A 15,391-nucleotide genomic window follows, 5' to 3' on the forward strand; every position below is an offset into this window, starting at 1 on the left:
TGGAAACGAGGCCCCAGTAACGCACGGCTCCTTGTCTGCCGCACTTGTCACCTTCTTCCAGCATCTGGAGCTCGGCTCCTGCTCTGTCCTTTGCCTGAAATGCCCTTCCCGGGCTCCTTCCTGCCCCGGGCACGCTCCCACTCATCTTTCAGGACCGAGCTCCAATGTCACCTGCTCGGAAGAAGCCTCTCCCTGACCCCGCGGAGTGTTACAGCTCCTTTCTCTGTGACCCCACGAGCCTTTGTGTGCGCCTGATGGCACTTGTCTCATTGACGGCGATCGTCCCCTGCATCCTTGTCTCCCTGAGCTGAACCACAGGCTCTCCTGCGGAAGGCACTCTGTCTTTCTTCTTTTGGACTGGAACCTGGCACAGTGCTTGACTCACGACTTCTAGGCACTTGCTAATTGAAGAAGAAAATACTTCTGTCTTCTGCCAGCCCATAATGTCTCTCCATTCCTGTCCTTCTCCTTCTCCTTCTCCTTTCTTCTTGTCCTTCTCCTTCTTCTTCTCCTTCTTCTTCTTCTTCTTCTTCTTCTTCTTCTTCTTCTTCTTCTTCTTCTTCTTCTGATTTACTATTTATTTTGAGAGAGAAAGGGAGAGAGAGAATCTCACAACCTGTGAGATCATGACCTGAGCCAACATCAAGAGTTGGGCACTCAAAGGACTGAGTTACCCAGGCGCCCCCCTTTCTCTTTTTTAAAAAAACCCGATGACATCTGTGTGATGGCCATAACAAATGTTATATAGACTAAATTTGGGGGTGTAGGAGTGACCATCATCCTCCAGTGAACAACTGGAGGATTGTGGGGAAAATAAAACTCATGAAATGGTCAAGAGTGAAGGTCGAGGTGGAGGTCATTGGATGCTGCAGTGGGTTCTCCCCCCTCTTGCCTTGTCCCCCGCAAAGATGTGCCCAAGACCTAAGCCCCGTACCTGTGAATGGGACCTTATTTGACCAAAGGGTCCCTGCAGATGTAACTGAGTTTGGATCCCATGATGAGATTGTCCTGGATTGGCTGGGCCTTAAATCCGACGACAGGGGTTCTTATAAGAGATTGAAAAGGATTGGCGCCTGGGTGGCTCAGTTGGTTAAGCATCTGACTCCGGCTTAGATCATGATCTTGCGGTTCGTGGGTTCGAGCCCCAAATCGGGCTGTGTGCTGACAGCTCAGGGCCTGGAGCCTGCTTCGCATTCTGTGTCTCCCTCTCTCTCCGTACCTCCCCTGCTCATGCTCTGTCTCCCTCTCTCACGAATAAATAAAAAATTTTAAAAAAGAGAGATGGAAAAGGACACACAGAGTCACACTGGGGAGAAAACTAAGTGAAGGAGGAGGGCAGGGATGGGAGCTATGGGCCGAGGAACACGAAGGATTGTCCGCAGCCACCAGGGTTGGGGACAGAGCCTCCAGATGGAACCAACATGCAGACACTTTGGTCTTTATTTTTTTTAACTTATTTATTTTTTTAGTTCATTTATTTATTTTGAGAGAGAAAGTGTGGGTGTGTGAACAGGGGAGAGGCAGAGAGAGAGAAGAGAGAGAATCCAAAGCAGGCTCCACACTGTCAGCTTGGAGCACCACGCAGGGCTCAATCCCACGAACCCCGAGTCATGACCTGGGCCGAAATCAAGAGTTGGACGCTTCCCTGATGGGGCCAGCCAGATGCCCCGACACTTGGGTTTTGAACTCCTTGCCTTCTTGAACTGTGACAGAATAAATTACAAGCTTTGGGCAATTGTGGCGGCCACTCTGTGGAACCTAATACTTATGCCACTGAAGATTTCCAACAAAGTCACCTAATGGCCAACGGGGACGCTGAGGAGGAGTGTCGCGTAATGGTCAGATGCTCAGGATTGGAATCAGGTGGTCTGAGTGTTCTCCTCGCTCTACCCTCAGTGCCTCAATTCCCTTGTCTGAAGAATGGGGGTGATGACAGATTAGTGCCTCATTGGTACCTACCATACAAGGCTCCGGCAGGCAAGGGAAGGGTAACGGAGACGATGGATGGAAAGTACCCAGGGGCTCCTGGCTGGCTCCATCTGCAGAGCGTGCGACTCTTAATCTTGGGGTTGTAAGTCCAAGCCCCACGTTGGGTCTAGAGATTACTTAAAAAAATCTTAAAAAAAAAAAAAAGGACTTAATATGCACAGAGGAGACGCTCAGCAAATTTTAGTACCCAGTTCCCAGATGAAGACAAGACTCGAGGGGCCCGCAGATGTTAACCTGTACAACAATGGCAGTGTATGGAAGAGAGGTATTCAACTCTCAAAACTGCTGAGAACCCGAAGCATCCCACTTTCCCACTCTCCCAGAGGTGCACAGCCTGCTTCCTTCAGGTTGTACCTTTGTACTGATTTCCAGGCATCTGTTAAGTTATCAGGATAATTGAATTTTAGAGTTGATCAGTCATCAAGTGAAATGTTTTTTACCTGGGATGCCCGGAGGGCTCCGGCCCCTGACTGTGGTAATGGGAGTTCTTCAGCTCTTTTCAGCGTGTCTGGAAGCCTCACAGAAGATCCTGTTTATCTGTGGGAGGAGGGCACAGCCTCACTGAAATGCTAAGTGTCTGTTTTTTTAGCTTGTATTGGAACGATGTTTGCTAAGCGTGGTAACACTGGTTGTGTGATGGGAAAATGAGTTTACATACGCCGTTTGTTTCAGATCAAAATTTACAAAATTGGGGAACACAGGGGAAATAATCAAAGTGTCTTTCTAATGCGTGCCAACCACTTAATGTTATGTTTTACGTTCTGTTCTGCTCTGCTATGGTCTCTCTAGGACAAAGTAGAAACCCCGAGAGGTTCCGTAAATTGTCTACGGTCACAGCTGTGTCGGGGCAGAGACAAGATGATTCGACAGGATTTGACTCCCATTCCAAGACTCTTTCTCAAAAACCTCCTATTTTGCATGTCTTCTGAGGGCTCTCAGATGTTTGGTTTTGATGGCATATCCATTTGCTTGGCATACAAGTGTGAACGGGGCAGACACCCCACCCCATTCACGGAGCTCACGGTCCGGGTGGAGACACAGCCATAGGAATCCTTGGGCAGAAAGCAGCGGAAACTCAGTGTTAGCAAGGGTGGGGATTTACGGTCAAGATCTTGGGGTACCTCGCGGCACCCAGTGGCAGGACCACCAGAACCAGGGACTTTCCTCTGACCTCCTTGGCCATTGACCTCCACATGTCCGCTTCATTCTCTACCCTCTACCCTCCAAAAATTGATTTCCTCTAGCTGCCAGGTCCACGTGGTAAATATATAGCTGATGTTGGCAACATGGCGGCCTAAAAAATCTATTTTTAAGATTGGGGCTCTACAGAAGGCTATTTAGAGCACCAGAGAAGAGCAATCAACTTAGATTTGCCCCGAGATCTGATGTATGGGTCAGGGATTTATACTGTGTGTTTTGTAATTATGTTCCCATGGAAGAAAACATGGGGCCACATCCAAGTGCTGTTCAAACCCTGCTGAATGTCAAGGGCAAGAACCTTCTAGCCCATGGATTGTAGGCAGGGACTCCAGGCCTTGGGTGAGCCATCCCGGAAACCCTGCTGCTTCCTCCTGAGATAGTTTTCGTGCTGATCAGTCAACAGGGACACTTGCTCTCCATGAAGTGAGGGAAAGGTCCTCATGCTATATATAGTGTGCCTATCATTCTTCTCCGGTGCCAGCTGTCACCAGGGGAGGACCGATTCTAGCTTTTCCAGGTTGTCACTTTGGTTCTCTATGTCTGGACCAAGGTGCTCCTGTTGGACGTGGTCACTCCTTCTTTCTGATCTATTACCCACGCAGACAAGTCAGCCTACGGTATATACTGTTCTTTTTAAGGAACTTCAACTGATTTGTGATTCTGGCAGTGGTCCTGTAACACTACTGTCCCCTTGAGGCTGGCAAATGTTGGAAAATGTATTTTGATTTTCCAAGTATTATGAGAAATATTTTTCAAAGGCATTCGTTCATTAAAATCTTAAGTGCACTGGGACACCTGGGTGGCTCAGTGGGTTAAGCGTCTGACGTCACCTCAGGTCATGATCTCGCGGTTCGTGAGTTCGAGCCCCGCGTCGGGCCCTGTGCTGACAGCTCAGAGTCTGGAGCCTGCTTCAGAGTCTGTGTCTCCCTCTCGCTCTCTGCCCCTCCCCCGTTCACATTCTGTCTGTCTCTCTTTCTCAAATATAAATAAACATTTAAAAAAAAAATCTTAAGTGCATAGCGAGTAAGAGTTATGTTTTGATGTGATTTTAAAGGAGCATTTTAGGGGCACCTGGGTGGCTCAGTCAGTTGAGCGACCGACTTTGGCTCAGGTCATGATCTCGCAGTTCGTGAGTTCGAGCCCCGTGTCGGGCTCTGTGCTGATGGCTCGGAGCCTGGAGCCTGCCTCGGACTCTATGTCTCCCTCTCTCTGCCCCTTCCCAGCTCGTGCTCTGTCTCTGTCTCTCAAAAATGAATAAACGTTAAAAAAAATTTTTTTAAAGGAGCATTTTAGACGCCTTTCTGTTAAAGAATGTTTTCCACTCTGGACAAAATTCCCATGTTAAGGTTCTTTTGAGGCACTGAGAGCCACCATTAAAATGCAATGTATGCCTTGGAAGAACGATCGTCACCTGCCAGTATATCACCTAGGTTAAATATGGTTATTGGCTTGGTCCTCACCCTCTTGAGCAGTTTGGCTCCCCACCTGCCCCTTCTTTGGGCTGCAGGCATCCCTTCATTTCTGGTTGGTACAAGAGTCCCCTTCCTTTTTCCTAGGGCCTCCCCCTTGCTCCCTGAGGTGAGAGGGGTAAGACCTGTTTCCCTGAGGGGAAGAAAGGCACCCGCCTTCTAGTTTAGCAAGCTCCAATCGATACCCCTGGCCCAGCAAAAAACACTTCTTGGAGGGGCTCCTGGGTGTCTCATCGGTTGAGTGTCTGACTTCGGCTCCGGTCATGATCTTGCGGTTTGCGGGTTTGAGCCCCACACTGGGCTCTGTGCTGTCAGTGCAGAGCCTGTCTCAGATCCTCTGTCTCGGGGCCTCTCTCTCTGCAACTCCTTCTCTCTCAAAAATAAAGAAACGCAAAAAAATTAAAAAAAGAAAGGAAGAAAGAAACGCTTCTTGGAGACGCTTCTTCAGAGCCCTGGCCGGGTCCTCTGTAGACCAGCCCTGGCACAGTGCAGGCCCCGGTGGGGCAGGATCCCGGAGAAGTTGCTTGGGAAGGGAAAGCCAGGAGGAAGGTAACGGGGCCACCAGCGGGCCTGGCCTACAGTCACGGAGCATCTTTGGGTCAGCAGAGCCCGTAACAAAACACGTGGGCGGCCAGGGGGTGTCGGGAGGTGGAGAGGCAGAGGCAAATCCCCCTTCCTCTATGATCCTGTCCAGAGCGGCCCTGCCTCCATGCACACTGTGGGTTCGTGGCATGCATTCTTTCTCTGTACGCTGGAATCCGATGCAGGGGGCTGTCTTATATTTGGAACCACACACAGTTGTACACCACATGGATAAGAAGGGTCCTGGGAGACGGACGTGCTCTGTCATCCGGGGCAGATGGGATTCTGCAAGCAACTTCTGAGGTTCCAGGGTCCCCTCCTCTTGGCCTACCCCTGCTCTGCTCACGTTTCTTTACACCATGTTTGAGATGATAATCCCTTGAGTGGTCCACGCTGTATATGTTTTTGAAGCCTGAAGAAAAACACACTTTCCTCTCCCCTTCATTTCTGCTTATCAAAGCACTGAGGCGTTTGATTCGAAAGCAAAACAAAAAGCAAACACATGAGGCCAAATGATGCTCTCCGTGGACAGGCACTGTGTGCGTGTGGATTAAAGAGCTGAGTCGGTTCACGGGAAGAAACCGACATGGATTTTTTAGAACAGACAGAAGAGAAAAGTAGGTCAAATTTTTCAACCTCCCAACCCTGTCACTGTCCCTTTAAAACTCTTACTGTCCGTGTTAGGGGAAGTCTGTGCAAAGCCATGGCTACTAAACTCACGCTCCGGTAAAATAAGGAGCTTAGCGCTTGGGAACGTGAGCGGGAGCGCTGGGTCTCCAAAAACACTTTGTACCAGAGAGTCCGTTCCTTCTATTGACACATTTCTAATCAGGGCTGGTGGGTCAGCTCTGGACATTTTGCCATTTGGGTTGCCTTCTAACATTGCGGGAAGAAGACTTCAAATTTAATCATAAGAAGCTAGGGCTTGGAAAAGTATTTTAATGAGATATTTTTCTCTTTCTGAATGAGAGCGGGTAGAGCCAAGGACATAGTCATTCGAACACCCCCTGGGGTCCTAAATATTGACGAGGTGCCTAATACGTGTGTATGGGTTTCCAATGGGTGTTGTAACAAATTACCTGCCACAAAGTCTGTGGCTTCAAATAACAGAAATTTAGGGGCGCCTGGGTGGCTCAGTCGGTTAAGCGTCCGACTTCGGCTCAGGTCATGATCTCGCGTTTGTGAGTTCGAGCCCCGCGTCGGGCTCTGGGCTGACGGCTTGGAGCCTGGAGCCTGCTTCGGATTCCGTGTCTCCCTCTCTCTCCGCCCCTCCCCTGCTCAGGCTCTGGCTCTCTCTGTCTCAAAAAGAAATAAAACATTAGAAATATTTTTTTCATAAAAAAAATAACAGAAATTTATTCTGTCACGGTGCTGGAGGCCAGAAATCCAAAGTCAGGGTCAGCAAGTTCACGTTCTCTCTGGAGGCTGTAAGGGAGCATCCTTCCAGTCTTTCCTTGGCTTGTGGCTGCCCCACTCCGGTCTCTGCCTCTGTGATCACATAGCCTTCTTCCCTGTGTCCTTGTCATCTCCCCTCTTGTCGCTTGTAAGGACACTTGTTATTGGCTTTAGAGCCCACCCCAATATTCCAGGAGGATCTCATATCAAGATCCTTCACCTAATTACATCTGCAAAGACCCTTTTCCCAAATAAGGTCACATTCACAGATTCTGGGACATGGACGTATCTTTTTGGGGCCACCGTGCAACCCACTGCAGACTGTTAGACACTGTCTGGAACTGTAGAGAAAAAGACAGCTGTTCTCCCCAGGCTCTTATTTGGTTATGCAGTCAGAGCAGGGAGCTCTGACTCTAAGTGTGTGCTTGGCATTGGAGACACATATAAACATGTCTACATTTAGAAGCACTTCTGAATGGGCTTTTCTCAACAGAATTTATAGTAGGGATGTCATCTCATGTGGGCCTTAAGTAGGATTTTTGTTTTGTTTTTATTTCATAAGAAATGTATATTCAATGCTGAAATTTAGAAGTTACACATAAGCAAAAAAGAAGCAAAATTCAGCCACGGCTGTTCTCACCACTTTTTTGTTTTTTATTATTTTTTTTTAACATTTATTTATTTTTTGAGAGAGAGAGAGAGAGACAGAGAGACAGGGCACGAGTGGGAGAGGGGCAGAGAGAGAGGGAAACACAGAACCCAAAGCAGGCTCCAGGCTCCGGGCTGTCAGCACAGAACCTGACATGGGGCTGGAACTCACGAACTGTGAGATCATGACCTGAGTCGAAGTCAGACACTCAACGACTGAGCCACCCAGGCGACCCTATTCTCACCACTTTGACAGAAGGTCTAGAAAATCCTTCCAGAGGACTTTTCCATTTATGTAAATATATTGAAAATGCGATTTCCAATAAACAAAATCAGTGTATAAGACTCCATTTTTTTTTTTTTTTTTGCGTATAAGACTCCAGTGTTTTGGTTTGTCAATATGGCAAATACATGTTTCTACATTTATAACCCCTGTTCCGATTTTTAGTTGCTAGTTAGTGTCCCACTAATGGCTGGGTGTAACAATTATTTAACCAACTTCTTATTGTTACACATGTAGGTGACTTCAAACTTTTGCTATTTTGAAGAATGTGATACTGAATATTCTATGACATCATATTTGTGTGCTTGTATGGTTATTTCCCAGAGGGTAAATTACTGGGAGTGAGGTTGCTGGGGACAAAGGTATAAACTTACATAGCTTTTGCTAGTTATCTCCAAAAGGTAATCTGAAAGTTCATAACAGAGGGAAGCCAATCAAGGTTTTGTGTGTGTGTATGTGAGGTACGACATCCATAAGCTCTCTTCTTTAAAGCTTTAAAACTCTTGTGCCCCTGGAATTCCTGGATTTAGGAAGTGTTAAGCCTGTGTTGGAGGGTCTCAAAGGGAGAGTCGTTGGTCCGGAAGCACTCTAACACCTGTAGAGCCTGGGTATCCACATGGACTTTGACATTGCCCAAGATAACACTGGAAGTGGGACCAGAGAGTATGACCAAGGGGTTAAATTCCTTCGCTGATGTTTGGGGCTGATCTGGGGTTTAGTAAGGGCCACAGATGAGGAGGGGAAGAGGTGGGAAACACTCTCCTTACTCATGATTTCTGCTTCAGGGGTTCTGCTTACTGTTTTGTTTTTTGTTTGTTTTTTTAAATGTCTATTCAGTTCCTCTGCTCAATTTATTTAAAAATTTTTTTTAACGTTTATTTATTTTTGAGAGATACAGAAACAGAGTGCGAGCAGGGGGAAGGGCAGAGAGAGAGGGAGACCCAGAATCCGAAGCAGGCTCCGGGCTCCGAGCTGTCAACACAGAGCCGGGGCTTGAACTCATGAACCGTGAGAACATGACCTGAGCCGAAGTCGGACACTTAACCGACTGAGCCACCCAGGCGCCCCTTGTCTCTGTTTGGATTTGCCTGTTTCCTTGTCCTGGCTGGTCCTCTCTGTGTCTTGCATTCATACTCTCTGAATCGAAGATGATTGGACTAGCCAACCACAGGCTAGTACAGAGCCCAGGTAACCTCGCCAGCCGCTGACTAGCCTCCGAGCCGTTGTCTTTGTATCAGATGCCCCTCTGCCCTGCCCCCGGTCAGCTGTGGCCAGGGCACCAAGCACATTCACTTTTGTGTGGAAAACCTACAGGAGATGGTGGGATGTGGCAGGCACTTAGAAACCTAGAACCCTGAGGGGGAGGTTCCTGGTGGGTTCTTGGAATTCCCAGTGACAGGAGACTAGTTAGGAAAAACTAGAATAAACCAGCCACGTGGTACCAGTGGACCTGAAGGAGGGTCAGCTCGTGGGCATAGAAAAGAGGGAGGTGACGCAGTAACGACAGTGAACATTTACAGAGTGCTTTCGGTATCGCGGGGCCTGTTCTTAGCGCTTGACATGTATAATAAAACCGAGTGATAAATCAATATCCCATCAAGCGCGATGGCTATTGGCAATGATCTCCTGTCCTCTGCCTGCCCCCATTCTTATCTGGAAGCTGAATAAAATTCTCTTCTTTGGGGGAGGGGAACCCTTTATGATCCACAATCCCGACATTGACTTCGATGGTAGTCCCTTCCTTTCCTTGGCCCTCTCCATTTCCGCATTCTGCCAACTTTCCTTTTTTTTTTCCTTTTTTAAAAAAATGTGTATTTATTTTGAGAGAGAGAGAGCGAGTGGGGGATGGGGCAGAGAGAGAGAGAGAGAGAGAGAGGAATACAGAATCCCAAGCGCTGATAGTGCACAGCCCGATGCGGGGCTCAAACCCAGGAACTGTGAGATCATGACCTGGGCCAAAATCAAGATTCGGACGCTCAGCCGAATGAGCCACCCAAAGCGCCCTTGGCCAGCTTTCAAATTCGGCTCCCCTGAAGCTGACACTTCAGATCGGTCAACATGGCGTCACTTCCTCCCCCCTCCTGCCCTCCCCCTGGCCCTGTACCTGAGGCACCATTTCTGGGCAGTTGAAGACAGCAGTTGCCTTATTAGCTTCACTTTTGTGCTTTCTGTGACAATACGGGCCCACTGAAAATACCGTTTTTCGTTAACTTGGCCGTAACAGAAACCCACGTGTTACACCGCTGAATTTTTTGGATTGTGCTTATCGCCTGTGTGTTATGGGGGTGGGGACGGGTGGTTGTAATGTATTCACTCATTTGCTCCTTACGGCAATATATGAGGTTGGCATTGTGATTTCCCCCCATTTTATAGATGAGTTGACTGAGACCAGGGATCTGAAGTGATTAGATCAAGGTTCCACAGCCGACTGGGGCGTCACGGGACTCAAACGGGCAGCCTGGCTCTAGCTTGTATGGTGACCTTCAGGGTACAAGTCGACCCCGGTCCTGCCTCTCAGGGACCCCGGAGCCCATTCACTTCTCACCCTTCCAATTCACGTTTTCTTTGCTTCCCAAGATTTATTCCAGGAGAGACTCCTATTTCTTGGCCCACTTACCCTCCTCCTAAACCATTAACATCTTTCGGACCCAGCCTTCGGCTGGGAAATGTCTACCATTTCTCACGTGTTCGTTTTCAAACGAGAGTTGTTGTTGTTGTTGCTTTAAGTTTATTTATTTTGAGAGAGAGAGAGAGAGAGAGAGAGTGTGTGTGTGTGTGTGAGGGGCAGAGAGAGAGGGAGAGGGGGAGAATCCCAAGCAGGCCGAGCAACATCCGTGCAGCCCAAAGCCCGACGTGGGGCTCGATCTCACGAGCCTTGAGACCGTGACCTGAGCCGAAACTAAGAGTCAGATGCTTAACCGACTGAGCCACCCAGGTGCTCCTCAAACCAAAATTTTATATAAGCCTTTCCATTCTCACACTTTTCCCCACATCCACATACTGTCTAGTTGTTTACTAGTATTTATCTAACTTAAAAAAAAATCAGCTCGCATTTTTAGAGTGAATTTAACCAAAAACACCTTCCTGACTGAACACGGGCCAGACAACATGGAGGAATTATTAATTTTGCTCTGTGCGATAAGGGGTATGGTTTTGCAGAAGATTCCTGTTTGCTGGGGTATTTTGAGGGTGAAGTGCCTTAGTGTCTGTAATCACTTCCAAGGTGTTGAACAAAAAAAGATTTATAGATGAAGGAAGTGGGGCGCCTGGGTGGCTCAGTCGGTTAGGCGTCCGCCTTCAGCTCAGGTCACGATCTCGCGGTCCGTGAGTTTGAGCCCCGCGTCAGGCTCTGGGCTGATGGCTCGGAGCCTGGAGACTGCTTCCGATTCTGTGTCTCCCTCTCTCTCTGCCCCTCCCCCGTTCATGCCCTGTCTCTCTCTGTCTCAAAAATAAACGTTAAAAAAATATATATATAGATGAAGGAAGTCTGAAAAACGTAAACAATGGTAGAACTTCCGTGGCGGGGATATGGACGGCAATTCTTTCTTTCTTTTTTTCCTTTTTTAAGATTTGAAAGCTTTCGGAATAGAAAGTTGCAAATAAAAGGGTGCTTCCTCTCGCTCACATACATGGAAAACCTCTATCCCTTGCCACCCTGAGAAGATAACTCGAGAAATGAATATACTGAAAATAAGACAGTGTCTTTACATTCTAGCTAAGTGGACTCGCCTGATCAAAGGCTCTGTGCCTATTTTCTTTGCAAATAAAGGGGATTAGTGAGTATTAGAGAGGCGTTAAAGAAAATCAAGTCCCAACCTAAGAATTCCCCCTAAATGATTAAAAGAGAATTGAAAAGAGAATAACTCTTTCGTTACATGTTTTGATGTTATTTAATGCCATGCCTTTGTACCTCTTAAATCACCAGAGGTATTCATGCCACAGCTGGGGAAATACTGTCCAAATTGCCTCCCCCCTCCCCTTTCCTTCTATTAAACTTACCCTGAAAAATACTAACCAGGATCAGTCCAGCTATTCAGCCTCATAATCTCGGGCTGTTTTGGTATAGAGGAGACCCACATATTAATAAGAGCTTGATGCGAGAGGCAGGAGACATTCTTTAAAAAAAGAATTTTTTTTTTTTTTTTTAATGTTCATTTATTGGAGAGAGAGAGACGGCACGAGCCGGGGATAGGCAGGGAGAGAGAGGGAGACACAGAATGCGAAGGAGGTTCCAGGTTCCGAGCTGTCAGCACAGAGCCCCACGCGGGGCTCGAACTCAGAAACCCATGGGATCGTGACCTGAGCTGAAGTCGGATGCTTAACCGACCGAGCCACCCAGGCACCCCAAGACAGAAGACATTCTAGAGATTTCTAGCAGAGATGGATTTAATGCAAGGAATTGGGTACTGACAAAACTGTGAAGATGTGAAGGAGTGGGGGTGGGGCACCTTTGGACTCACAGTCATACTTGGAATTCAGTTGGAATTCCAATTGGAATTCGCTGGGTCCTTGGGGCAGCCAGACGTCTCAAACTCCTCTCTTTGGACTTTGTATGTTGGGAGTGTCTGATTATTTATTCATTTATTTATTTATTTTTAAAGTTTTTGTTTATCCTGAAGGGGGCAGGGGGGAGCGGGGAGAGAGAGACTCCCAAGCAGGCTCCGTGCCTCAGCATGGAGCTTGACTCAGGGCTTGATCTCACAAGTCATGAGATCATGACTTAAGGCAAAATCAAGAGTCAGTCGCTTAACTGACTGAGCCCCCCAGGCCCCCCTATAGATTTTTATTTTTATTTTTATTTTTAAATGTTTATTCTTGAGAGAGAGAAAGAGTGGGGGAGGGATAGAGACGGGGAGCAGGGTGGGGAGGAAACATAGGATCCAAAGACAGTTCTACACTGAAAGTAGTGAGCCTGATGCGGGGCTCAAACTCATGAACCGAGAGATCCTGACCTGAGCTGAAGTCAGACGCTTAACCGACTGAGCCACCCAAGAGCCTGTATTTTTCTTTCTTTCTTTTTTTTTTAAATGCATGTGACAGAATGTATATCTAAGAATTTAAAAAAAAAGTTTTTTTTAAATGTTTATTTCTGAGAGAGACGCACAGAATGTGGGCGGGGGAGGGTCAGAGAGAGAGAGAGGGAGACACAGCACCTGAAGCGTCACAGAATTGTGTATTTAAAAACAGACTGCCAAAGCAGAATTTGCAAATCCCTTCAGTACAATATCTGTCAAAGACCTCTGGTTTCCCCAAAGCGCAGGAAATCACAAATCTTTACGTATCAAGAACAGAGCAGTAACTTCTACGCCGTCCACCTGCAGACAGGACTTAAATGTGGGGCCAGTAGAACCATGGCTGAATCAGAGCCCCGGAAAGATGATTCCAGTGAAAGCACTTCCCCTGGTGAAAATAATTGTTTGCCCGATGGGGAGATTTAACACAATTACACTTCTAAACTCATCATTTAAGATAATTTCAACTTGCCCATCCCTACCTTTGTTCTTCTGCTTTGCACAACAAGGGGGTGGGTTTCCTGAGGAACTGAGTTGGGCACCGCCTCCTTCCCTCCTTACACTACTGAGTCCTGCCATCTGGCCGCGGAGGGAAGTCAAAGAGACAGTGTTTTCAGTGCCGTCTCCACCCCTCGAATGCTCTATCTGAAGTCTACCTTTGACTCATCGGTGGGAGGACAAAAAAATGTGGGTAAGTTATTGCATTTTGTAAGAACACGTTCTTTCCCCTCTATACTTGCTAACGCTGGACGATTACGCGGCAATGTTGCAGAGAGTTATATCTTTGGCATCTCTTTCTATGCCATCTAACCCCCGGAAGTAAAATTAGTAACAGTAAGAGGAAAAATTCCTCAGGAGCTTGATGGCCTGTCTCTCACAAAAGGATTCTTTGCTGCGGAGATCGTACAACGGTCGGATTCAGCCTGTAGTCCCTCTCATGCCAAACACCAGAAATAGCGAACAGAATAATTGAGGTAAAGGACATTATCCTTCCCTGTTTTGGTTAATGGACAGAAGGCTACAGAACCAACAGGTAGAACAACCCCGAAATCCAGGCTTACGAAAGAAAATGTTAGCTTCCGGAAACGAGGCTCAGAGAGTGGATGAAAGTGGCGGGAACTCATCCCCCTCTGCGATTTGGAGATAGCCTACTTATGAAATTAAAGTGCCAGTAAGCAACACCCCTAAAATGTAACTGATGTCAGATAAGATGTAATCTAGGAAATTGTAATATGCCCATCATGCGCTAATGCTGTAATGGCAGTAGCTTTTGGCGGCTGATAAGGAATATTGGAAAAGGTGGCAAAGTGAGAGAATGACAGTTTTTAGTTTCTCCGCCAGGGAAGCAGGGTGTAGGCGCCTTGCCCGCTTTCTTGGTTGCTTTCTTGGTCCACCGCTGCTTTGCGGACCAGAGCGGATCAGGCTAGGGGCGCCTGGGTGGCTCAGTCGGTTAACGCCTCTAACTCAGGCTCAGGTCTTGACCCGGCGGTTCGTGAGTTCGAACCCCCAGCTGGGCTCTGTGGGGACAGCTCGGAGCCTGGAACCTGCTTCGGATTCTGGGTCTTCCTCTGTCTCTGATCCTCCCCTACTCACACTCTGTCTCTCTCTTTCCCTCATAAATAAACATTAAACAAACAAGCAAAAAAGAGCAAATCAGGCTATGGGCCAAAAGAAGCCATTGCGACACACCTTCCCACTCTGCTACGTCCACACCTGCGCTCCACCAGCGGCGGAAAAATCCGAATCGGATTTCCCAAGTAAAGTGTCCTGCTGGCAGATGCAGAGCGCTGGGCCGCTTGGGAGGAAGAAGGAGGAGTGAAGAGCGTGGCCAGAATTTGGGGGTGCACGTGGTCCGCAGTGAACTCTCCCAATCCGTTGCCTCGTCAAAGGGAAGGTGACGGACTCCCGTGAACTGTACCTCATGGGAAGCGTCCAAAAAGCCAGCTCTACCCGCCTGAATATTCCAGTTAGTTGGGTACTTTTATTTCTCCGTGCAGATGAAAAAGTTTGCACTCTGTTTTTGTTCATTCATTTTTTTCTCCTCGCTCACCCAGTTATGCAACAGATGTCTTCCAGTAGGTGAGGCTCCTGTGAGTGTGGGTGGTGGGAACTGACCCTTCTGGAACAACTCCCAGCTAGGGCAATGCCAGCCTCTTTTTTTTTTTTTTTTAATTTTTAAAAAAAAAATTTTTTTTTCAACATTTTTTATTTATTTTTGGGACAGAGAGAGACAGAGCATGAACGGGGGAGGGGCAGAGAGAGAGGGAGACACAGAATCGGAAACAGGCTCCAGGCTCCGAGCCATCGGCCCAGAGCCTGACGCGGGGCTCGAACTCACGGACCGCGAGATCGTGACCTGGCTGAAGTCGGACGCTTAACCGACTGCGCCACCCAGGCGCCCCTTTTTTTTTAATTTTTAAAAAAATCTTTATTTAGTTTTGAGAGACAGAGGGAGACAGAGTGTGAGTGGGGGAGGGGCAGAGAGCGAGGGAGACACAGAATCCGAAGCAGGCTCCAGGCTCCGAGCTGTCCGCCCAGAGCCCGATGTGGGGCTCAAACTCACCGACCATGGATCACGACCTGAGCTGAAGTTGGACGCTTAACCAACTGAGCAACCCAGGTGCCCCAGTGCCAGCCTTTTAAAACGCAATGAAGGCTTTTGGTCACTGTGCTGGGCATCGGAGGGCGTGAGGCTCGTTGGGCTCACGTCTTCTGGAAGCCCGTTCTGAGCATCTTGGCTTTTCCTCTGCGCTTTCCCCAAACTCGGTGCACAGCCAGGCAGGTCAGGATGGAGGTGGAGAACATGGGGTCCG

This window comes from Neofelis nebulosa, chromosome 6, assembly GCF_028018385.1.
Source record: "Neofelis nebulosa isolate mNeoNeb1 chromosome 6, mNeoNeb1.pri, whole genome shotgun sequence".
Lineage (NCBI taxonomy): Eukaryota > Metazoa > Chordata > Mammalia > Carnivora > Felidae > Neofelis > Neofelis nebulosa.